Source organism: Amblyomma americanum, chromosome 8 (assembly GCF_052857255.1).
Source record: "Amblyomma americanum isolate KBUSLIRL-KWMA chromosome 8, ASM5285725v1, whole genome shotgun sequence".
NCBI lineage: Eukaryota > Metazoa > Arthropoda > Arachnida > Ixodida > Ixodidae > Amblyomma > Amblyomma americanum.
In genome coordinates this window covers 119,852,745-119,878,952 of record NC_135504.1, presented here as the reverse complement: position 1 = coordinate 119,878,952, position 26,208 = coordinate 119,852,745, and the positions used below count along the sequence as shown (strand labels likewise).

The 26,208-nt window shown below is 44.1% G+C and overlaps 1 pseudogene across 1 annotated transcript in view; it reads right to left on the bottom strand.

Moving 5' to 3' along the window:
* Window positions 1-788: 788 nt before the first annotated feature.
* The window catches only part of LOC144102057 (allatostatin-A receptor pseudogene), a 68,739-nt pseudogene continuing 43,319 nt past the window's right edge, over window positions 789-26,208 (bottom strand). Inside the window, exon 2 of the transcript XR_013308161.1 lies at window positions 789-7,914. The product of XR_013308161.1 is annotated as an allatostatin-A receptor pseudogene (transcript). The remainder of the gene's footprint in view (window positions 7,915-26,208) is intronic.

Below are 26,208 nucleotides of genomic sequence, written 5' to 3'. Positions count from 1 at the left end.
TTAGGTATTTTTACCCGTGGCGCTGTGGCCCAGCAAATTTTGGCTATTTCACCTAGTTACATACAATGCATTGGTTGCTTTGCCTGCATGCTTTTCGAAAGCGCATGTATTTTGGAATGATGCAGCCAAAATTTGTTTGGCCGCAGCGCCTAGAGTAGTCGCGTTTTCGAAATTCTATAAACTGATATGCTTATTATTAAAGACCGGTTAAAAATGTCTAACTGCAATCATTTGCTAATTGGGATTGCTAACATGTTAATTATCAGAAAGCATTTAACCAATGAACTAGTTAATTTTATTTATCTCTTTTCTAATGTTCGACGATACTGGTATTATTCTGCAGCAGAAGCCGCCTTCGTAACTCAAGAAGCCCATATTTTTTTAATTAGTAGCGTGCTTGCCTAAAACATATATTATATTGCTAATGGGAATATATGCCCCATTTCACTACAGTCGCAAACTTCTTGTGTGACAGTGAGCACAGGCGACAGATTGCGTCGTAGTAGAGAGGCAGGGGAGGAGGTGCAGGCCAACAAACGACGTGGTGTGGAGTCGCCATCTCCTAAACTTTGTATAGAGTGCACAGAGAAATAAATTCTCTGGAGAAGAAACTTGTAAGAACAAAGGTCTCTATAATTAGGCAACTGTTTCGTCGGGAAGATACAGCAGTCGCTGTAAAGCCACACTTCGCTGGTTCAGTCAAACAGGGCAACAGATTTATTCACAGCTTTTGATGAGGATTAAACACAGGAAGGGTGTTGAAGAGGTTAAAGAGGGAATAGCAGAGAGCTCAAACCACAACACACGCCAGCACGATAGAGACAAAAGTGGACGTAATATCGTCATTATAATCATACAATAACAGCATTCAGCATATATCATCGATTATTCAGATAACACGAGCAAAAGAAGCACACACAGTATGCACATGGGGAAAGAAACTTTTGCAGTCAACGTGGATCATGAACTGGACAAATAACGTTGTTGTACTGCGCCAACAGGATGGATATATTTACAGAGTGAACTTCATATGCTTGCGGCAAAAACACCTTTATTCAAAATGCATTGAAGTACAGCACACCATAATATAGGACAATAATTTCATAAACACAGAAAAACAAGTCCTCTGTCGGCGGCCGAAGCCGTCTGCCATGCCCGTTTAAAATAATCGCACTCAAGTACATCAACAAAGTAATATATTTGTAACTGTCAGGGTTACAAAAAAAATTACGTTTTGAGAAACTCTTGTCGAAAGAGCCTCCTGCTTGTTTTATCGTAAACACTTTTTCGGCTGTAACCAGAAAATATTTATTTTTCGAGTAAGTTAAAATATCACTTATGACCGGGTGAGGCAAGCGATTTCTCCTCAAATGGTACACTCTCCTTTGGACTGGCTACCATAGAGGAAAGCCTATATTTTATTGGAGGCACAAGCTCGTCCTCAACATTCACGTAAAGGCAGCCGTACAGTTACAATGGAAAGCTGCATTACTTTGCTGGAATATAAACAGCTGAATAAAAATTCCTTCAAATCCCAGCTTCCTCTATGGCCTCATGTCAGCACTTACGCGGATGCTAATGTGCATGTACTCCTTTGAACTGTAATTTTCTTTCGCAAGCAGCCGTGCCTCGATTCAGTCCATTACTTTGTACAAATTTCCGCAGCAAAATTTGCTCTCCAATGGGAACAGTGCTTATTTCCGCAGGCTCAAGTTCTATAGGGATAATAGCGGTTAAAAGGAAGGGAAAGTTAATCAAGGGCATGAGGTCGTGCGTGTATGTTTCGTCTCTGTGTGCACAACGAAGAATGTAGCGACAGGGCTTGATCTCTTTTTTCACAGCGCGTCGTGAGAATACTCGGCACTGAACAACAATAAGAAATATATATATATATATATATATCTTCAGTTTAAATGCAGGTCACGTGGTGCGCGACAAACAGCTAGACGGTAAACGTGTGCACGAGATCACACACTTTCTTAAAACACTCCCACACAAGGCAGAGCTGGCGGGTCCAGAAGCTGCACCGCTAGTCTTCTTGCTGGCTCCGCAGTGTCGGAGGTGTGAATGAGTCGAACACAGACGCACATTCAAGAACACGCACACACGGCACACACAGTTGCACAAGCGAATGTGCTCACACATGACGAACTTCCAGTAGCGCGGAAGCGAATGGCAGATCGCAAAATATCCACGCATAGACACAGGGAGAAGTTTCAAACAGGCACGTCCGGAGGTACAAGCCATAAATATTTAACCGCTGGTTACACTCTGTTAAGACTTAAAGGAGGTAGTAAAGGAAGTGTTCCGCAATGAAGCGTTCAGTCCGCACGGTCGTACGAGAAGTTTCATCTCGAGAACACTGTTCCAGGTCCTCGCATAGTCTCCTGAAAGCAACAGGGGTTTAGTGCTCTGCGAGGACATTAGGGGTACTAAGAGCTACAATGGGAGACGAGAAAAATTCACGGTGCTGAAAATAGTTGCTCTATATTCTGTCCAGTACTTGATTTTGTACCATGATTTGACTAGGCGTGCAGCACTGCCAGCGCTCCAGCTGCTTTACAAAAAATATTGTAGATCTTCGAAACGCCTAGACAAGCTCACCATGCCTCCAATGATGCGCTCCTTGGTAAGCTCTTTCCTTTTGTCAAATACACCGCACTTCTCTACGCAGTCATATGTGACGGAATGAGATCGACTGAAAAAGTTTTAGTAGCATTCACAATTTCTCATCTTATTTGAAAGACGCTGTGCGTGCAAGAGCAGCCCTATGTCTCCTGGCAGAGACTTATTTCCTGCGCCGATTTAAGGATGCGATCTTCCGGAGTTACATTTATTCTGCAAAGAGTGGTATTGTAAGGACAAGCATTTAGTTTGGTATAGGGGAAATAATTTCGTTGGAAGCTCAAAGGATTATGCGTTTTCTGGACCTAGCTACCCTCGCTTTCTATCACTTTCCTATTCGACGACCATCCTAGGGAGTTCGAGCAACACTACTGTAGCTCCTGAAGATTCATAACAGAAGAAGAAAAAAATGCAAATAAGTCCCATCTTACGGCAAGTGCAACTAAAAAAAGGTGGGTTACATCTCCAGTAAGCCTTGTTTCCTTTTAGTACTGAAAGCTTTTCGGTCTCTAGGCTTTCCAACTGTGAGAGGTTTTGTAGCAAATCGAAGAACATTGTGCAAAATATGCATCTCCACTACAATACCTGCTGCTGCAATCTTAAGGCTTTTTAACCCTTGCTTCCACAAGTTCTAGGCAATGCGCGCTCCTTTCGAAAAATTGCTAGCACTGTGGCTTGCAAGTGGGACAGGAAATGCAGTGATCGGGGATGTTTTCATATCATTTCCTTAGTATAATTTCATAATGAAAGGAAAGCATTACGCTGTTTCGAAGTTCCTGTTGCGCTACTAAACACTGGAGTTAACTAGAACAATCAGGACACCCCAATTACTCTTTTAAGAAAACGTTGCTTGATCTGTTCTTTCAATATGAATTCCTCTAACTCAATATAAACAGTTGTTTCCTTGCGGAGAAATTGTGTATGGGTGACTCTTACAACTGGAATCCTGTTTATTGGGGGAACCGAAAAACACTTTTGATTCTTGGCCCCCATGGAGCCGTAAAAACACCACACTGCAAAAATTTACCCATATATTCGCGGACTTCCCCGAGTTGATGCAAAGTTAACTTAAAACTGCAAAAGCCACAGATAAAGATGCCACCAACAGTTATTTAGAGACCGAAAAAAAAAAACGCTTAGCATCAATTTCCTCCTAGCACCCGCCTCGGCTTCAGGAGGTGGAGGGTTCGACTCCCACTGCCGGCCGGTAACCCACCGGTTTCCTCAAAATGGGTACAAGCTATGGCCCGGCCTGGTGCTCGGCTTGCTAGGGCTACATGGCTTGGCAAAGGAGCTTGCGCCTTGAAATCCCGTCCTTGTGGGATTGGAAGAGAGACAGCGCTAAGTCGGAAAGCTGAAGCGTGGCCTTGTGGTAGAGCATCCGCCTCGCATTCGGGAGGTGCTGGGTTAGATCCTCAGTGCCGCCGGGTACCCACCGGTTTTTAATGGTTACAAGATTAACGCCGGCTCTTCTGGGGTGAGATACTTGGAAAAAGGGTCTTGACCACAGTTGCCCTGACGGATCAGCGATAAGTTCCGCCGTCAACAACGTTAAATCCGCCTCGTGCGGTAGAAGCCCAAGTCGGACCACCGGAAAAACCGGACTTGCCCAGGACTGCAGTGATACTCGGAATCGCTTCTGACGAAAGACCTTAGTGTTGAATTTGACACGGGTTAGAGCGTACGAGCTTTGTGTCGAACTCTTCACTTGGGAGTGAAACACGAACAACCTTTGCAGGCTGATTGTTCAAAACTGAGTTTGCCCCCGAAGGGGCGCAGCGGGGTTGGCGGAGCCTCCTCCAAGCACACACCCCTGAAGAAGCCGGGCACCGGGCCGGGGGTTGCTTAATTGTACCCATTTTTACCGCCGGGTGTCCGGCGGTGGGTTTCGAACACACCACCTCCCGCAGCCAAAGCGAATTCATCCTGTGAGGAAGTTACCTATTAAACTTCACTGTTAATAATCAGACTCAAAAGCATAGCAACTACGACCGAAAACCATTTTCCTAAATTAAGTGATTATTCTCACCGCTAAAACCATTAGCTGAAGTTAATAATTATAATAATAACGATAATTGGTTTTGGGGGAAAGGAAATGGCGCAGTATCTGTCTCATATACCGTTGGACACCTGAACCTCGCCTTAAGGGAAGGGATAAAGGAGGGAGTGAAAGAAGAAGGGAAAAAAGAGGTGCTGTAGTGGAGGGTTCCGGAATAAATTCGACCGCCTGGGGATAATCAACGTGCACTGACATCGCACAGAACATGGGCGCCTTTGCGTTTTGCCTCCACAAAAACGCAGCCACCGCGGTCGGGTTCTTTTGCCGTTTAGTGTACTGTTGCACGATATAGTAATATCACGCTGGGTTGATCACTCTGACTTTTGTGTAACAGGATAAGAGGCACCTTTTGATGTTTTACCTGACCAAATGCGTTCAACAGACGATGATATACGCCATAGTTGTAAATAAGGAGAAACATCACCCACTACCGAACACCGGAACTCTTACGGGAGCCTGATTAATGCGAGAGGTGGGGCCGCGCAATATTTACTGAAATGTGGCTAGAGGGTTCTAGATATTAAAAGCGGTTACTTAAGGCTGCTTTTCTATGACCTTCCAGCCTGTAATTTTATATAGCATGTCCTGCAAACTGAATTATGAAAACACTTTCTCACGGTGGATGATTACGCTTCAGAAGCACCCAGCACATTGAACGCCCAGTGTCGCGGTTTGATTTTGACAAACAACTAAGGGCCAGACTGCCCGCTCTTTCTTAATGTTCTCGTCGGCCTTACAAGTGCATCTAAAAGCAACTGAACCTCCAAAACAAAGATGCGAATTGAGTTTTAATTCACTGCTTATTCATTTCTTGCAGATTCTACAGTCGCTCAAACGTCACATTTTATTTGAACCTTTGATAAAATTGTAAAAACATTCTCTACTGATTCAAGTGAGCCCTAGGTAAGCTCCTGCAAATCAACTGAGCCACCATTTATATCGCTGGTCAGGAATTACCCTATAGCTTAGTTCTCTCGGACCACCCAATAAGGGGTCGAAGATTGGTGTTGGAAATATACTGTTCAAGCACTGTTTCGGAAACATTGCATGTAGGTATTAAAACATTGCTGCAACGCGAAAAATACATCCAGACAAACAGAAGTCTATATGAAGCACAGGTCTAAAAAGTTAAGCCTTCTTTCTGAATGTTCTTTTAGTAAGGACTGACTTAAACAATTTAAAGCACTTGGCGTGTGGCAAACACACAATACGTAAAAAGCGCCGATATTCTTTCCGAAGTCTGTGTTTATTAAAAAATTACCGCTCATAGTAGTGGTACACCGTTCGTAGCCAATAGCGATTGTATAAACACGAGCGCAGAGACCAGAGGTATTATATGGGTATAGCCTAGTTATTATGTGTCGAAATGTCATTCACACGACCTTGTTATGTACTTCTTCTGGAGTGCTGACAAAAGGCTTTAAATAATCCTTTCGCTGGTTTTTTCAATAAAATATATTGTCAACATTGCAACGAAAGTTCTGCCAACACTGCTGGTTTGGCGGGTGCTTGGAGTGTATGCTTGTCGTTTCAGAAAGCTGAGATTTTCGGTCATAAAATTTGTTCTACAAATTGCTTCGCAAGTAAATAATTTCAGACTTTTTAGGCAAGGTTTTTGTACCAACATGTATCCAATTCGGTCTACTAAGATTTAATTGAAACGCAGAGCGTAATTTATTAGGTGAAATCAACTGGTGCTCATTAAGCTCTGTTTTTCAAAGTCGGAGGCCTACTTATTTAGATGCAATAGCCATTTTTGTAAGAGCTGCCCCTTCGCGAGTTATCTGGGCCTTGCCGAGTGGGTTTAGGCTCTGCCTCAAGCGGCGGTCCTTGGCGGGCAGGAAGCGACAGGACGCCTACAGGATATCGTTCGATATATTGGACGCCCTCGTGATGCACGTGCCCGTGGTCTCGCGCTCCGTCCGCTCCGCGTCGTCCAGCGTCCGCGTGCGTGCCAAGCACGAGCCACCGCCGCCGCCGACGCCTCCGGCGCCCGTCCGGTAGCAGAAGATGACCTTGCGGAAGCTCTTGCGGAAATTGTCCGACAAGAATGCATATAGGAAAGGGTTCACACACGAGTTGGTGTAGGCGAGGATCTGCGACGCTATCTGCACAACGATGCGGGGAGGGTTCATCGGCCTGCCGTAGAGGTCGACGCTCTTGAGGACCAGCACGACGTGCACGGGACACCAGCAGACGGCGAAAACGAGCACGACAACGACGACGAGTCGGGTGACGCGCTTCTTGGAGCGCACGCTCTCGGCACTCACCCTGCCGCCGGGAGTGACCCCCAGCCACAATCGCTTCAGCATGAGGACGTACAGCACAAAGATGAGAGCCAGTGGGACCACGAATGAAGACATGAAGAATGATATCTGGAAGGCGGCTATGTTGTAGCCCAAGTCGACACGGAAAGTGCAGGACGAGTACGTGTCTTCGATGAAGACCATGCCGTGAGAAAACAGCGCTGGGATGCAGGCCACCAAGATGATTATCCACGTGAAAAGGATCGCCAGGTAGGCGTTCCTCTCGGTCCTGATGGACATGGACGTGATGGGGTGAACGACTGCCAGGAACCGGTCCAGGGACATGAGGACCAAGGTGTAGATACTAGCGTAAGCACACACAATCACGAGGTACTGCACAATCCGGCACCACGTATCCCCGAAGGGCCAGTAGTTCAGCGTGTAGTCCCAGCCTGTGAAGGGAACACAAAAGACGATGAACAGAAGATCGGCCATGGCGAGGTTGATGATGAGGATGTTGGTGGTGGAGCGCATTTGTGGATTGCAGAGTACGACAACAACGACGAGGGCATTGCCGAAGAATCCTATGACAGCGATGGCTCCGAACAGGATTGGCACTGTGATGGCCAGTACTTCTTCGACCATCTTCGTTTCACCGTAGTCATCGTATTCGCCTCTGTCTTGTTCTAAAGATGACGCTCTAGAAGCATTTGCAGCTCCATAGTCTTCGCACTGCTGTCCAGTGCCGTTACAGGGAGGTACGGTGGAGAGGAATTTCGTTTGACTAAGGATTGTTAGGATTGTCGTGAAGGCCGCTACGGGGTGTGGTGTGGGGCTTGTGAATGGAGTCGAAGCCACCATGGCACCGCTTTTGTTGGCAGCAGTAGTAGCAACCGTTGACAGCAAGCTCGCAGCAGTCATCGTCATGGCAGGTCGCAGCTGTTCACCTTTTCTGCTAGGTTCCGAACCTCTTCAAAGCACCATCTGTAGAGAAAAAAAGTCGCAAAACATCGATATTAGGAAAACTGCAGCAACGCTTTTCCGCACAATAACCACCCTTGACCATGTATGCTTCCTCGAGTTACCCGCACTTTCAACCACCTCGCAATTTTTTAGCGTAGTGAGGAAATGGATTTTTGTTTCCAAATATTAACACCGTCCGATTTATCAGTTCTGTAGCTTAATATAAGAAGTTGAGAAAATAATACAACGCATTCTCTAAGCTATGCTGAACTTTTACCTATGACGTTCCATTTATTGCATTATCCAAAACATAGCCTAGCAACCCAAAGAAGTGTTTATCGCTCACTAGAACACAAGTTTGAACTCAAAAACCGTTCCACACTTCATGAAACCTTACCGTTCACACGAACGCTCATGGAGGCACAGTACTTTGCATAAGAAGTTCATTTGAGTACATAGTTACAGAGGACACCAAACTAATCAAAGAAAAGGCATGAAGAATCTTCATTGAAATCCCACTTCAACCTTAAACAACAACGCTAGTCCGCCCCAAATTTAACAGCACTTAAACTGACGTAATATGCAGCTGACCACCAAAGAATAAACATTACGTCTTAGCTCAACTACCGCATATACTGGAAACACACTGCTATTCTAAGAATGAAATATTAATACGGGAGACATTGTTATATAAGGCACATGAAGGGATTGTGGAGATGAAAGAGCAAGATTTTGCTTTCACCTCCAAGTTTGCTTTCCAGCTGACGAATAATAACAGAGCTGTTACCTTCGTTTTCGGAGCACGCGGTCCAGTGACTTCTGCCCCCGACTGTACATTTACGAGGCATTTAACGGCTGCTTTTCGTACCACCATCACGGAAAAGCCATCTAAGCCAAGCGACCTATCGTTTGAGTACACAAGTATCAGAAGCAATGAAACAATTTTTTTACCACCTGCTACGCCCCAAGAAGTGCCAAATATTATTCCTTTACCAGACACATATTGTCTAGCCGGCTCATCATTGTCTCTCTTTGCCTTTCCTAAATATGTTTTTTGTTAATATTTATAAGACCGTTGCACATATCATTAAGAAGTGCAGCATAGATCGCTTTCCATTGCAAAGAGAAATTTCCAATCTGATACGAAAGCAGAACAGTCTGAGGAAAGTGGTGCTTGAAATATGTCATTCCTTAAAATTTTTTTCTCTCATAACAAAGTAAACTCTGACGGCACTGAGTTTTCCATTTCATAAGCATTTGAGCCGACGTAACTTCTACGCGAAATAACCTTATAGCTTTGGCTTCGCTAATTTATAAAGCGGGTATACCAATTCAAACAATTCATAAAAATATTAATTACTCTGATCTTAATACTCACATTATAATACTCATATTACTAGTCACAGACGACATGATTCTGCTCAAACACGTGTTCAAGCATTTCCGTTGTGTGTTCGTTATTGCTTAAGTGCGCAGGAAATAATAGTCATTAAATTCGAAAGTAAGTGGCTTTGCTGTGTCATAATACGCCAGATAAAGTAATGTATTTTGCATCGATATAGGACAGGCAGGCTTAACGTTAGAAAACGTACACCAACGACGCGACTGCTCAAATTTCTAAGCGAAAAGAAATTTCGAAAAACTTGATTAGCTTCAAGCAGAGGAGTTGGCACTTGTTTAATCTGCATACACTGAAAAGGAGCCCAATGTTTTCAGCACACTAAAACGAAGGAAAAGTGGGGAAGTAGATGTATAGAATCTTAGGTTTGCTGTCGAACAGGAGCTTTGTTGGCTTTTATAACTAAGATGGCCCTTACAGAGAAGCAGAAGTAATAACATTCCTGATAAACTGTATTGTGAATTACACAAGTGCATGCCAGCCGTCAAAGCTTACAAGGAAGCTGAACTCACTACAAGTTTTTATTCCTGAACTTGAAGCGACGAATCTACGATAGAGCACCACGTGGTATTTGCTCTGCATATTGTATAAAAACGCTGCTTAAGATGTGCAATGATTTTTCAATGAGCTCATCATGCCGTATACAAAGTGACTGTGTACCTAATAGCGCCATCTTTGTTCTTTGTGGCACTCACAACAGTGTGCATACGAAATGAATGCAGGGTATTGGCAATGCAAGCCGAATCGGTGAACAAAATGCGCCATCGGCTGGATATATGTGTAGTTACACAGATGACAATCATCCGATAGAAGGCAGTTAAGCATTTCTATACGCGCAGAGTTAGCATCCGATGCCACGTAGGCGAACAAAATTATTGGAACTGGTCGTCATGAAAGAGGTGAAGCAAGTTAATAGCTTTCATGTAATAAATACGCGTTAAGTTCACTTCTTTGGTTACCATTACCAGGAGCAAGCACTGGGACGAAAACAATAAATTTAGAGATATTTCTTTCCGAAGTTATCGGGTAAAATCGGGGTTTTTGAGAAGCACCTTTGCTGAACAGATTGGGCTGAAAAAAATATATCAACTAAACTATAAGAAGAAAAATATCAACTAATAAAAACATAACATGCTTCGTTTATATGTATTTGTTATTATTACTTGTGAAATTCCAAATGAGAAAAAGTTTATTGGACGCTGGACAAGTAGTCTTAACGAGGTGAGTAATATAAAGTATACGGCCACAGTGGCAACTGTTGTGGTTGCAGTCTCCTTAACGCTTTATTAAGTGCGAAGTTCAGGAAAAGAGGATCTAAAGGAACGGTTCAAGTACCTCGATATATAAATCACTTTAAAAGACCTCACTAGGTGGCAAAAAAAATTAATACAACACCGTACATACCATTTAAAACTTGAAAGAACAGCCCAAATCCGCAGCACAAAAAAATAGAGAGAGGCATGCGCGGTGCTCTCTTAATCGGGGTGCCCTCTTAATTCAATTCAAAGGCAAGACACGCCATAAAAGAACAAAACAAAAGCAATTACCAGGCAACAAATAGTTAAGACCGAGTAGGAATGGAAAACGTACCAGCAGACTGCGCTTTACATTTAGAAGAGAAATTTTACGGCCTCAGATAAACAAAGCAAGTCCAACAAGTGGAGATTTTTTTTGTTTATTCCACTAGACTTCGCCCTTAGAGCAGCATAGCCTACTTTTTTTAACTATCTTTCACTCCCGTTATTCACTGTAAGGAAAAAAATAAATAAATAAAATACCGTTTTGAAGCTGTCAAGAACGGCTGCCTTCCTGTATGCGCCCCAAACAGTGAAAATCGAAGAAAACTGCTTCTGGGTGCGGATCTGGAACGGCGCTGGGCGAGGACGGCCGTGATATTGCTCCCCGTCGGTTCAGCGAAACTGTTGTCCAGCGAGCGCCTCGTCCCCTCCCCCCTTCCCCCCTTTCGCTTTCACCGTTCCAACTTTCCCCAGAACACGCGACATCACCGTCTGGCCGTATTACCAAAGTTTTCGCTGTCCGGGGACGTTAAACTTGTTCCGCTCGTTTTTTTTTTCTTTTTGAACAGAAGTTTCCCGCGCAGCAGCAAAAGAGAGACATTTATATTACCAAAGCCAGAACCGTCCGTTCTGCTTCCCTATTTTCTTTAAGTTTGACAGAAACGTAGGTGCGGGGGTCTGGCATCCCTTACAAAAATGGCCTATAGAAAGTCTATAGATCATTTATAGACTCTATTGCCTTCCTATAGATATTTCGTTCTGTGTATTCATAATCTATAGACTGTCTATAGACAAAAGTCTACCGAAAGTGCATGGCCATAAATCTATAGATTGTCTATCGACTGTCTATAGCATTTGTATTGCCTATAGACTGTTCTCTAGGGCTTGTCTATAAAAAGTCTATAGACTTTATAGACGGAAGTTTATACACAGTCTATAGAGTGTCTAAAGAAATTTTTGTACTGGATAAGGTACACCTGAGCGCTCGCTTAGTGATTGTAGTGTCACGTAGAATTAGATTTTCCTTTTTTTATGACACTCGATGATTTTTCTTCACAACATAACAAGCAAGATATTTATACTGTTTAAAGAATACGTGCGTCATGTTCACTTTAATCGTTATTTCGCCACACATGGGTAGCATTAATTGCAACAGGGCAGAAAATTGAGAATGTTGTTAAAGTTAATTGGTGGAAATTAAAGCGCTAAGAAACAACCTTTGTGCCGTTGTTTGCTAGCCCTTGAATTTTACTCACTTGGTAGCATTTGGTACACTTGCGTCATGGCTAAGTGATTCGAAATTTGATTCAGAAGTGTAAGTGTTCTGCTTCTTAATAGACTGCAAAATATTGTGACCAGCCAAGTCGGGTCTTTTGCGGCTGCAGCAGCAGGCATTTAAGAAAGCCCAAGCTGTTCACCGCAGATTGAAGCCAGAACTGTCCTCCTGTGGTAGTTAGGTTTTTGTTAAGCCGCACAAAGACACAGCACTCGGCCGACGTGGCCATAGGCCTCAATATTCGATTTTATTCCCTTTGTTTTCTTGATCCTGATATTGGTGAGCTGCCTTATTTTCTAAACATTTTCTCGAATTTCCTGACAATTTTATAAACCTGGGTGCCACCATCTCTTATTACTTTGCGATCAAAGCTATATCTTCAGTATCTTCTTTCGTATCTTTTGCATTCTTTGTAGAGAGAACACCCGTGTTCCGAGCAGCGGCTTCCGCTTTATGGGGAGAAAGCTTGGGTTTTTATTCTTAGAAGATGCTTAAACTTATTTCGTCATCAACGTCTGAAGAAACACAGACGTGCCTTTTGCACCGTATTTTGTGGACTTTGCTGACCACGGAACCACGTCAATTTTTTTTTGTGCGTGCATCCGCAAAGAAATTTTAGATGCAGCCACTCAAAGCGTATGTGCCTACCTTAACTGTCTTGTTAAGCTGGTTACATAACGAAAGAACCCCAAAACAAATGAAAAGTGTTTCCGCAGTGTCTACGAGCGCTGAATGTCAACCTGCATCAAACTAAACTGTGTTGGTTTTAGCATTTTGCATTGTGGTGCCTATGATTACAAATTGCTGAACGGGATACGGCAGTGGCTTCGGTGTTTATCTCATTAACTAGATATGATCCGGAAATCTTGAGTGATGTATGGATGGTATGGACAAACCCCCGTGCGGAGACTTCCTTTGTGAAAAAAGGACTCGATAAAACTGTATTTCTTCCTCTCAGAAGCCTGGTAACGCCTCCTTTTACCAAATGTTATTTTTCACGGCGCATTCATCACATTAACAAAGAAGGAGCAGTTTCTGCTGACAACAGATGCCGACATCAGGCGGTGGTCACCGGCATTTTCTTCGTCCTTGTCTTGCGTTTCTCTCTGTTGTAATGCTAACATCTCAAATCTTGTTGACTGACATAACATATTGAGTAGCTACCTATAAGAAGAGCACTTTTCTCAGGAGATCACCTATTGCTATACCTGATTAGATACCATATCGACGTCCCCCATGTTTACGGAGCATTGCGCCTAGTCCCTGTGGAGTTAACGCTGAAACCTCGTGCGGGCCACACGCCTTAAGCAGCGTCTCTCGCTATGCGCTTATGAAAGCAACTCACGTAGAGAAACTCCGGTCTAGACAAGCCTACATGAGTCGGAGAAAACTTACCAGAAGACTTCTCGGGAAAGCAAATAAATAAAATGAAATGCTTTTAGTTCTTCGCTGCGCCTAATGGGCATGCCTCCGTGCGGAGGAGACCCCATAATGTCTCTCTCTGCAGTCAAGCAAAAGAAAAAGAACACTCTGCCTGAGTCTTTTTCCTTTCATGTCGACCTGAGTGTCCTCTTTTTTTCAGTCGTCGCCTATTTCGGCAACACTGCGATCATCACCGCCACTTCTCAGGAGTCGGCTCCACAGACAATCGGCTTGAGTGCACCCCGGATGCCTACCATGGCAACCGGAGCGACCTCATACTGGCATTACAGCACCGGCCTGGGATCACCTGAGGAATGCGATAAGGAATGCGAACGCGGTTCTGGTCCCGATGCGCGAGAGAGAAAAAATACTATCTCTTTCCTTCTGAGTATCTTTCACTTGAGCGTGTACTTCACTGTCGGCTCGCCTAGCTGGAATCTGCTGCCGTAATCGCTTGCGCTTCTGCAGTGCTCCAATTTCCTTCGCTCGAAAAGCAGCGAATCGCCTGCATGAGCGGTGTAAAGTTCCTTCAGCGGCAGCTTGAATTCTTTTCTCGTAGTGCCATTCCAGACCATGGTCGCTCAATCTCTTGAAGCCCAACAAATAATCTGTGAAGTACTAAGCGAGGGCGCTTGTCATGGCCATATCTATGCCGACTTCAATCAAACCATTCCGAGCGTACTGATTGCTCTCTCTTCCTTCCTTTATCGTCGAAAGTCGATATTCTGCGTAATGTTACGTGTTATATGAATCGCGTATTATGAAAAGAAGGGATAGTGCAATATCACTGCTTTCCGTCATGTGCCCTGACGTCAATATGTATGAGCATGCGAGAGCGCCACAGCGCCAAAAAACATATCACAAAGTAAATAACTCTACCCGCACACAAGAACTTACATGCAGTATTTCTGTACCGAAGGTGGGCTGACGCTCTTACAGTGCTGTAACCGAAGCAATATCTTCTGTTCACAGCTCTGAACAGGGCAAGACAGTGAGTACAGGCTGGAGCCACGATTCTGTTGTTGTTGCTGTCCTCCAGAAGCTAATGGCACGTACCCACTCCCGGGGACTGGCCAAGACACAGGTTGCTCAACTAATGAACACGCAGTTCTTAGCTGCTTCGTTCGCTTTGTTTTGTTTTCAATCATGCGCCCGTGCGCACAGAATGTCACGTCTCGCTCACACCCGTGCGCAATGATTGAATCATTGAGACGGGGCACGAAAACTTTCTAACTCTCGTACTCTGCCTCGACTGGTTTCTCGTTTCTATGAACTGTGGCAGAATTTCGCGGTTGCCTCGGGTAGTTCTCTGCGACTCTGTAAAGTGCCTAGACGAAAACAGCGGCACAGAGTCGCACCTGCGCCCTTAAGAAGATTTCAGCGGTCATTGCACCGATGAGAGCTCCCAGGTCACCAGGAGAATTCCAGTTTGTGAAGAACTGTAAAGAAATTTCGGCACGGTAATGGATAGCAGAAAATTATTGTTTCTGACACACACCATTTGTGTCTTATGTCTGAGACCAATATTGCGTCCTTAACTCTAATTTCGCTACGGTGATTTCTTTGCTTCAGGACGTCAGCGATTCAGCAAAATAGCCCAGTGCGTTTCCTATTATACAGATTATTATACAGATTGACTCATTCTTTCCTAAAAAAGTGCTTTTTATATCATGGAAAAGGCGTTAGATCTCTTGATACCCATAATCACAATCAACTGCTTGCGAAAGTAATTAGCCGACTCATTCATCTATATTGAAAAGTAAACATTACCGGTCTCCTTTTAAGTGAATTCTTCCTCCTTTTATCCTCTCTTTTTTCCCTTTTATTGTTCTTCCCTTGTGCGCGAGGCCTTAAAGGGCACCAGCAATAACAGGCGGCCAAGCGGCTGTTTCATTGCACAAAGAAAAACTAGCGACGACAGAAATTGTACTATAGGCAATACATTCTATAGGGTATTGCAATAGTTTTTGGTGTTTGTGGACCATGGTGCAGCCGACATGGTCCACGAACGCAGAGGTAGCCTACTTTTGTATTCTGCAAAAGAGCGGACCTTCTGCCTTCTAGATATGCTCCGAAAGGTGGCGGCGTGAAAGCGGGCGGTGATGCCTCATCAGAGCTACCTGCTGTGCTCGCCAGGCTGCAGCATCGTGGGGGGCTCCGTTCGGCACAAAAGTCCCCATCGCAAGTTTGCGGCAAAAATATAAGCCTTTTGATGCAACCGCACACGAAAACAGACTCTAGCCAGCAGCCGAGAGACGCTGCTGTAACCAAGGCCTACGCATAAAAGAGAAGCGCCCGCAAAATATTTCCGCAGCCTTCCAAAGTAGACGCCCACCTCTGAATCTCCTTCTCACGAATGCGCCTTGGAGAAAATAAGGACAGCCTTATTCCGGGGCCTTAAGCCTGAAGCACATTCTCGTTTCGACGTGCGGAAAGTCCTGTACGAGGGCCGGCAGCGTGGGAGCTGCAACGGCAAGACGAGCTACGCACATCAGAAACACGGCAACCGGCGAGTAGAACTCTTCGCATACGCTCGCCGCCTGATTCCTTAGAAGGGCATCTCTGCTTTCCTCAACGTAGCTGTATACATTTCGCGTGCAAGATTTCTCCGATCATCCGTGGGGCAAACAGAGAGCGAGGAAAAGGTTTCGTTCTTGCAGCATGCGCAGAGAATTTGTGCCAACACCATTTGAGCCTAAGTCTCGCTGCAAGCACGGCAGGCGCTACTGCCTTGTTCTTCGTGGTTTTTGGAACATCTTTTTTTTTCCTTTCATCTACTCACCGATTCCGTGCTTAGTGCAAATCGACGTTTCGTGCCGGCAGCTGCCACACCCGGTAACAGCATACAGATGCCGGGTAGAGTGGCGTATCTCGGCCACTGATGTTTTTTCCGTGGCGAGCAGACCCAGTCTGAGGGCAAAAAAAAAACGTTATTTTTTTGCATTGGGCCCGTGAGGAAATAGAAACCATAGCTATGGCGTCTTCGCTTAGGCCGAGAAGAATGCTTCCAGACTGCGAGTGCGAACTGTTGCGTCATAGATGTGACCCCTAAGCGGGATGTGGAATAAGGTGCTTGCAGCGCTGTGATACATTAGGCGATCAGTGATCTCAGCTATATTGCATGCCATACTGTGGAGTCAGGGTGATGTGATCACTCTTCGCTTTCTGCCTCGCTCAAAGCGAACGGTAGTAAACATGAGCGATTAGATTGATTATATGATCTTATTGTAGAGTTTTAAGCTGAACTGCGAGGATTGATGGCACTATAAGTCCACCGAAAGCTAGGAACCGGAACCCTCACGTTACAAATACCACTGCTCTGCTGGTTCATGTCCTGAATAAGCGTATGCATGAACAAGGAGCTGCGGCTGCGAAATGTAGTGCATGGTCACCATGGTTACTATCGTGAAAAATGAATAACTGTAATGAGGTGACAGAAGAACGCGAAATGGTCATGTTGTAAACTATGTTGCCATTAGGCGAAACAGACTTAGCAGTGCAGTATTTCTACTTCAAACTATCTTGAACATGAGCTTAGAAATTAGTAATTATGAAATCATAAAACCTTAAATCTGACGTAGTCTAGAGAAGCATTGTATTCTAAGCAACGCACAAAATGATATAATTCAATTTTTCAGTCACGTCTAGAAGCTTAAAGATGTGAAAAACTTGTCGGAAAAAAAGCAACTTGGAATAGTTAAATCGATCTCAGTAAATCTGAAGATAACAAAAACCGCGCTCATTCCACATGCTGGTGAGAACACCTCACAAGGAAGCAACTGATAAATTACAACATCACTTCCTTCATATTATTTTACATAACGTTCCACTTGTGCTTCGCTACTTCGAACCAAGTTCGGGCAATATCCCCCAGGGTACAGCTGTAACGCAGTTTGTGTCGACAAGTACATTCACGGTCGGCGATTCAAAGACCCCGGCCGCATAATTGCGTAAGTAGAAAAACAACCAAAATCATTAGAAAACAAAACTTCCGCAGGATTAAATCTTGGCACTCGAATTTCTACCGCGACGTGAAATTCAATTCCACCAATCGCCACGCCCAAAGGTGTGCTGACTTCTGATTATTTTAGCAGATTCAAGGCAGCCAATGCTTCTTTCCAAAGACAACGCGCGTCAAGCGAGCTCTTTTCACTTATTTAAAGGTCACTGTTTTGAAAACGCGAGACCCGAGGCGCGAAACTCCCGGACTCCTAAATTCAGTTATAAATGTTGCAGTGGCCGGACCATGCGAGGCATTTCGCGAAAGATTCATTTATTTATTTTCTATTTTGCAGGACGTGACGAAAGGAATGTAAAGCAAAGCAGCAGAAAAGCGGTCGTTCTTGTTGTAAATAATAAATCAATCCTTTTTGTTGAAAATGTTTTGTTGCAATGAGAGGGACACTACGACACAGCAGGATAGAACAGGGTACGAGAGAGGATATTAGAGGGCAGCTGTTGGTGACTTCAGCGCATAAACGAAGTAATATTAACAGTCAATCATGTACCAATAGGTATAACACGTATATTTACATTGCCCATGCTTCCTTGTGCGAGTTTTAGATCATTAGATTTTTAATAATAATAAATATAATTGGTTTTTGCGGAAAGAAAACGGCGCAGTATCTGTCTTATATATCGTTGGACACCTGAACCGCGCCGTAAGACAAGGGATAAAGGAGGGAGCGAAAGAAGGAATAAAGAGGTGCCGTAGTGGAGGGCCCCGGAATAATTTCTACCACCTGGGGATCTTTAACGTGCACTGACATCGCACAGCACGCGGGCGCCTTAGCATTTTGCCTCCATAAAAACGCAGCCGCTGCGGTCGGGTTGTCTTCCGAGTCTTTCCGATGACAAATGGACACCACTGGTCGCTGCCGGAAAACCCCCAGAGATTTATAGGAGATAGATGTACCAGCTAGGTCACAAGACCTTGTGGCCTCGTCTCAACCTGCCCACCGAGAGGTTGCCCTAGGTCGCACATGTCCCACCGGTGGCAGCGCCTGCGATCGCAGGGCAGTCTCACATCGCTTCACCGCTGTACCACTGCGGCAGGGCTGGTACGGGGACTCCCAGGAATCTGTGAATGTTAAGTGCGGAATGACCAATTGTGCATACATGGGCTTTAACCCACGAGCTATAGCGTCACACCCTTAAAGGCTGGTTCACATGCAAGCGAATGAGCGATTGAGCGGCGCGTCGAAGCGAAAATTTCGAACTGTTTGGAACCTCCCCGCCGTGACGACTAATAATTATAATTGGTTTCTGGGAAAGGAAATAGTGCAGTATCTGTCTCATATATCGTTGGACATCTGAACCGCGCCGCAAGGAAATGAATAAAGGAGGTAGTGAAAGAAAAAAGAAAGAGGTGCCGTAGTGGAGGGCTCCGGAATCATTTCGACCACCAAGGGATCTTTAACGTGCATGACATCACACAGCACACGGGCGCCTTAGCGCTTTGCCTCCATAAAAACGCAGCCGCCGCGGTCGGGTTCGAGCCCGGGAACTCCGGATCAGTAGTCGAGCGCCCTAACAACTGAGCCACCGCGGCGGGTAACAGATTTTTTTCAAAATTTATAACCAAGGTAGGAGTAAAATGATGGCACGGACATGAGCGCTATCTAGTATACCATTCGTGACGACGCCATTAATTCCGGTAGCCAACAATAAGTGTCTGAGAGGCCACATGATCTGTGGTTATGACCGCACCTTCATCTGCGCTGCACCGGAAAACGAGCCATTGGCGCTGCGCTCTTAAAAACTCGGCAGATGAATATTTATCTTTTCTACTGTCTTTAGTGACCGCGGAACTGATAGCGCGGTGTCGACTGGAACGTTTACGTCAACTGACAAGAGATAAAAAGAGTTCGCCACGCCTTTTCAGTAGGAAAAAATATGAATAGCTTTAGGCATCAAATAGTTAGAAATAAACACTACAAAACCCAAATGGGAGAGCAAGGCGGTCATTTAAGAAGGTGTGTTCATTGAGAAAAAAAAGTGTTATGATTGGCTATAATACAGCGGGACCACGGGAAGAAGAAATCTAAAAAAAGTAATCCGCGCGAACGTCTTGTGTGCTGGCAGTGCGATGTCATTACAAATTTTCGCTACCTTTACAGGAATGACGTCACTTTCGGCCTTGTGACATTACTACCATACATCCAGTGATAATTATATGCTCTGGTGACGTAAATTGCCTTCAGCCAATGGGAGTTATCCGGTCTGATAACATCACTTCCCGCCAGCCTGTGGACGAGGTTTATGACTGAGGACACATTTACTACAGATAAGGCTTTCAATTTTATCACATTAAAAGCATAAAGGAGGAGAACTTTAATAATCTAGAATATAAAGCAAGGACGCATGCGTGCGACAGCAACGGCTTGTGGCACAAAGGACGACGCCCTCAGGAAATGCAACAGCAGCAAGCATGCATTTATAGTTCATTTCTTGTCTCACCACCTTCAGTTCGCTTTCATCTCTGTCAGCTGCGCGAGGATTAATACAGTCTAAAGCCCGGCAAAGCGACTGCCTTTAATACAGCATTTGCACAGATTATGTTCGATCGTGTCAGAAATGCGATACGCAACGCAATCGAAAGCTGTCACCTATACTAAACGGCAATGAGCATTGCTTTTCCAAAGCAAAGCTGTTCCGCAGGGGACGCAGGAAAGCTGCTTCATGCCACGGCAAACCTAAAGTAAACGGAGCCCTAGTTTAGAGTCAAGGAAATGCACGCGTGAGCTCGGCATCTCTATCATATTCTAACACGCATCCGGGATGTCCCGTGCAAGCTTTTGAGGTCTACGCGCTGCGTAAAATCTCAGCATCCACGCTGGCATATAAACAACCTCCTTTGAGAAGATCTTGCGGCTTCGCCCACGTAGTATTTACCTGTTGCGGTTCCGTGCAGTTTTAGGCAATCTTAAATTATGTCCTTTGAATTGCGATAGGACAATAATTTGGCTCTTAAATTTAGGCATTCTTAAATTATGTCCTTTGCATTGGGACAGGACAAAAATTTAGCTCCTAAAATACCACACGATATCGTACAATGTCATATCAAAGCCTATGATGCTATACTACGCAATACTATAGCATACCATACATTGCAATACATTAACATACCATCGCAATTCATTACATGCCTTTACAACAGCATGCTCTACCTTACCATACCGTGCTATATCATACTACGCCATATCATACAATGCCATGCGGCACCATACCAATCTTTGTCTTGTACAAGATATGAAGGCTCTACAATGAATTTGACTCTGTGATAACCATAAAGAACCGCAAGATTTTTACGTAAAGAACGCGATTGCCAGTTACATACGATTTGTTTAACGGATTGCAGATTTTCTTTTTAACAACCGAGAGGAATACGTTGATGCGGCCTGTGCAGATGGACTGTATAGCAAGGCGAACGTATGTACGTGATACAGCTCAGTAACTGAAAGATAAAATAAATCAAATAAATCGATCACCTTTCGTTAGCTTTAAGAGGCAGCCTCATATTGCTAAACGTGGTTGTAGTTAACTAGACGTCCAAAATATGTATTTGAGAACTCGTTGATTTGGCTTTCTTGCATGGCTTATGAAAAAACTGGCGTAGCTCGCATTTTTAATGCATCAGATATGAACGCCACCTGTGTATTTGAGGTTATAGGAGAAGGTACATTGATTTCGGCGTCCAGACTACGCGCAGTGACGGCAATTTATATTTACCCAACCCAAAAAGAAAAACACCGCCTTTAAATGGCGTATATTTGCCCTTAGAAATTTCGACCCACATTGCCAAATAAGGAAATTAAAAACAAGGCTCAACATTTTTGCTGAGAGCTTTCAATTGCCCAATATAACCTTGCCCCAAAATCCAAAATAAAGAAAATTGAATGGGTACGTTTGCTTAAATAATCGTGTAATTATTCAGCTGTCTCATGAGTATAACGTCCGCTTTGCTCTGCAGTATACCTGCATAGACCGCACCGATGCATCTCTCACGCTTTTTTTAAATAGGAATCTCTAAACGGTTAATAGTAAACATCCTGCTTACGCGTTGTAATTACAGGGGGCAGCAATTGTAGGCACGATTGGTTGAGCGGTACCATCAATTGAATTGGTGCATTAAATAGTTTCAATGGCCAGTTAAGATCATCTAAACCGGTGGTTGGTGTTGTTCTCTTTTACACCCTTTTCTCTGTTGAAATCTGTCGCCAATTCTTTGGTGCTTTCAATAGTGTGCCAAGACGTAATTCTTTGTTGTGGTCATTCTGCAACCAGTGGTCATCGGATCGCTATAGTACGTAAGTGGCAATTAACGAATAACCTTCCTTTTACCAGAAGGTAGGCCATAAGCACTCGTGACTACTATACATATGCATTGCACCGTCTACTAACCTTTCATCTTTACATCAGCGCTGCGCCCAAGGCGACATTCGCTTGCAGGGGAAAAAAGAAAGCTGCTGCCTGTTTTGCAGTGAAATTATATTCCGAGTCATTTTCAGTGCATAACAAAAAGAGTCCTGAAAACATAGTTTATGCAACAAAAAAAGTTACACTGCAGACATTACGTAGGCTTTCTAACCGCGAAAAGGCAGAGGCTGACCAAATTAGAAATGTGGAATTGTTGGTCAAGGGTATTGCGAAAATTAAGTGAACGCCGCCATATGGTGCATAGTGGGTTTAAAAAACAAAACAAAAAAATCACTCACGACGAGCTACCAACAGCAGCAGCTTTTCATCGTCTAAGAAGCAACTGCACAGGGCCGTGGCAGCTTTTTTTCTGTGCGCACTAAAACAATGTACAGTCCATAGGGGAACATTGTTGAATATCCTACGCTTCCCTTTGCTTTGCGCAAGCAAGGATCTTTTCCTTCGAGGCTAATTAATCTACACGAAGGAAAAAGCAATAAACAAGTGCGAATAGCTGCAGTTAAAGTTTCAGGCCGAAACACTGTTATCTTCTTTGCAAGCAGCTACTGGGCGCAGGCCACGGTCTCTTTAGGCGGGTTTCGTTTAAGCTCGCCCAGGGTGACTCTAATTCCGCATAGCTGAACTGTATACACAGTGTGGCGCGTCCATAGAGTTTGGTGATTAAATAAAGAGGGGAAAAAGAGGGCACCGTCTATGCTACTTTCGTATAGAGCACGTCGTATACAACGGGGATATGTAGAAGATGAGGTTTCGTATTTGGCTTGATTATTGTTGACCCTCAACCGAGGATTCTGCCCCCGAATCAGTAGCTGCGACGCGATGCTTTGTTGCGCTTGGAGATTAAATTAGTTTAATGAAATTAGTTTAGTTTCACTTCCTTGATAAACTGACCGCGAGTTTAAGGCTGGTGTGCAAACTTTCACATCGTTCCCTGGCGCTTTACATCGCAAAAAGAGTCACTGTGGCGGACAAACCCGCGTTTGAAGCTTATTAATAGCCAAGCTAAATACGAAACCTCGTCTTCCCGCGCGGCCAGCTTTCCCTTCAATAATATTGAGGGGATGTATGGGCGCGCTAGTCCGCCATCTTACTCTCCAAAGCAACAAAGTTATGACGGTATGCCACCCTTGTTGCATCTAGGGTCCGTTACAGGCGCCGCCATTACAGCGGTTGCTTCCTCAAATCGCTCCTTTTCGGCTCCCGAACTCCTCATTATGAGGGAACTACAACTACATTCAGTTAGACAGCTTAATTATCTGCACGAAAAAGTAACTGGACCGGTTATTACCAAATTACTGGACGTGTAGATAGCTGGCGCCATCTCCTGGTCACTGCAGAAGTAAAAAACGTCGCCTTTTTGAAAATAAGAGGAAAATTTTCACAAAACTTCGGTGTTTTCCCGACGCAAAAATACTTTGTGGCAAACATGTGCACTGGCTAAAGAAAAAAAAACGCAGGCCCGCAAAGGGCGAGAAAGTAATGAAAAAATCGACTTCTGTCGGCTCTCGATTCCTATCTGGAGCGGATGTGTTGGCTTCTTTGCACGAAATTGATGCTTTAAATTTACGGAGTAAGTGCGAGTGACGCACTGAAACCAAATTTGGAACTGCAGCCTTCGTATTACGCCCATATAAAAACTAGTGGCTCATTATGAGCGACGACGCTGTTTTCGGTCAGAAAAAAACGAGACCAATAATTTCGGCGATCTTTCGATCACCTCTACAGTTGTTTGCGGCCGCGTCATCAGGCGCGATCTGCATGCTGTGTTATACGCTGCGAGCCATGAAAAGCCAGTACAGACGCTTGTAAGCCGAACGGTCATAACAGCAACTGTGCCCTGCACTTGCATACGCAGCAATTCTGGAGAAAAGCATTTTTGAGCGGGACAATGTTTATAAAAGCAATTTTTTTCATATAATATAAGATTTCACTATAAGAATCAATATATCCGCAGATCACCCGACGGCAGTCTCGTATTCTTTTCTATTCACGTTTTTGCTATCGCCAGAAGCGTCCCCCATTGGTTTTCAGTGGTAGTTCTAACTGTTCGATGCGATCGCTGGAAACACTTTAAACGAAAGATTTTACTATATGTCAGAATAATGGCTTATTACCTTCAATATTTCCGTAACAGTGTCTTACAATTTTCGAATTTTCAAAAATTTTCCCGGGAAAAGCTGGACTTGATGTTCGCCGTAAGAGCGGAAGGAAAAATCCTCACCCTTCCCTTCCAGTGCGTGACGTAGTGCAGTCAACTTCGTACTGTTTTCTGCTTATTAAGGCGAAAGACTAATATGGCCGATCTGAAAAGAAACTCTGTGCCCGGCGCGCAGGGTAAGTGGTCCACAAAACCCCCAGGGACGTCATCAGTAAAGATTAAAGTTTCTGTCGAAGGTGCAGGAAATTTAACTAAGGACCTTGACACTGCGAGGCGAGAAGGCATACCATAAGCCACGATACCGCATTTGTTCTCAGAGAATGAAGGTGAAAGTAGTGTAAACGTTACATTACAACTGCATGCTAATAAGTAGGCGTTATTAGAGAGCAAGGGAAAATATAAATAAAAAAATTTTGCTTTCGTCTTCAAAGCCCGTAAGTGCATGTTTTTAAGTTCCAGCCGAAATTTTATTGCTTTTATTTTTTTATTGAATATGTCAAACAACTGATTATTTACTATTTGATTATCTACTATTTGTTTATTAATTTTTTTTACTGAGTTAGTAAGTGGCTTCCTTACTGATGAATCAATTCAATATTTTATTTATCCAAACTTGCATTACTTTGTGCAAAATTCATGCGCATTTTATGGGCGCTTATATCACCAGTCAACCCGATGTGTTCTGGAACGAATTAGCAGGTGAAGCCACCAGAATATTCTCCTCGCAACCAAAAATATTGCATGAAAGCGGTGGGCTAATACTTGGCTCGAGAATAGTGCCGGTCTTCAAATCGTCAAACCGCTAGCTTTGTTCTCGCTATGGTGCTAAGGCCATAGGTTTATACTTATCCAGCTGAGCTCTTAGTGCTTCCTTACGAAAAGGAAAGAAAAAAGAAAAAAGATCAATTATTGATTTTTGAGAAAAGGAAATGGCGCAGTAGCTGTCTCACTTCTCGGTGGGAGCCTCGGTCGAACCGAGGAAGCTTGGAATTAAAGAATAAACCAAGAGAAAGATGACTGTAGTGGAGCAAAAAAAAAAATTTCAACAAGCTCTCATTCTACCGACTCGGACCGTTCATACTGATAAACCGCTTCACCGGGTCGGCTCAATAGCAGCAGATTCCTCCTCTTTCATTAAGCAAATTGCCATTTCGTCTTCGCTTGCTTCATAGGCAATGAGCACCGCTATCTTAACCTTCACTAGGCGAAGCAATTTGTTGTTAAAGCTCCCAAGACGTGGGTCGGGTAAGATTCCGCTGCTTATGTCGGATGGAGCAGAGAATCAAGGCCATCCATCCGAAGCAATTACTTTTCCGCGTGAGAACTAACTGGTTCTAATGCGAGTTTTAGCTCAAGACGTACAGACCTTATCTTTTATTAAAGTATCGTCCTGAGCGTTCGGTGGCATTCCATGTGTTTCCCTGCGGTCGATGATACGCGCTTCTTTCCACGAAACCAACGTTCGCCCTAATTGCACAGCTGGGGAATCTTAATCAGGCCTTGCCGATAACGCCATCACAGCTCAGTCGCCTGCTTAGCAGGCAGTGAGAGTAAGCGGCTCGAAATATCATTTAATTACATCTCCTACGCGGCCCTTCAGGCATTCTGATTTTCGTAGCGCTCTTTCGTGTTCTTTTATTTTGCGAAACCTACAAAGCTACGCTACTTGACTTCTTTGTGATGGTTGTGAATGTCGGCTGCTGGAGAGAGTGCCTTTTATTTTGATCGGAACACACTTGCTGCAAAACGAGATGCAGAGTAAATCTGTTTTCGGACTCAGCTAGCCGCCCAGTAAGAGTCCTGTTCGCGCCTGTGCTCTGCGCACGAAACTTCTTTTAAAAAATATATAACTGAGGTTTGTTGCATTTTGGCCATTTGCTGTTATTTTTTGCTGCGTTGGATTTTAAAAAAACTAAAACTTGCTCCTTTATCTCTTCCCTTACGGCGCGGTTCAGGTGTCCAAAGATATATGAGACAGATACTGCGCCATTTCCTTTCCCCAAAAACCAATTATTATTATTATTATTATTATGACGTCGTTGCTAAGAAAATGAAACTAATTAGTTAAAGAGCTGATGTAGCCGACGTTCTTAGTGTCGCTGCA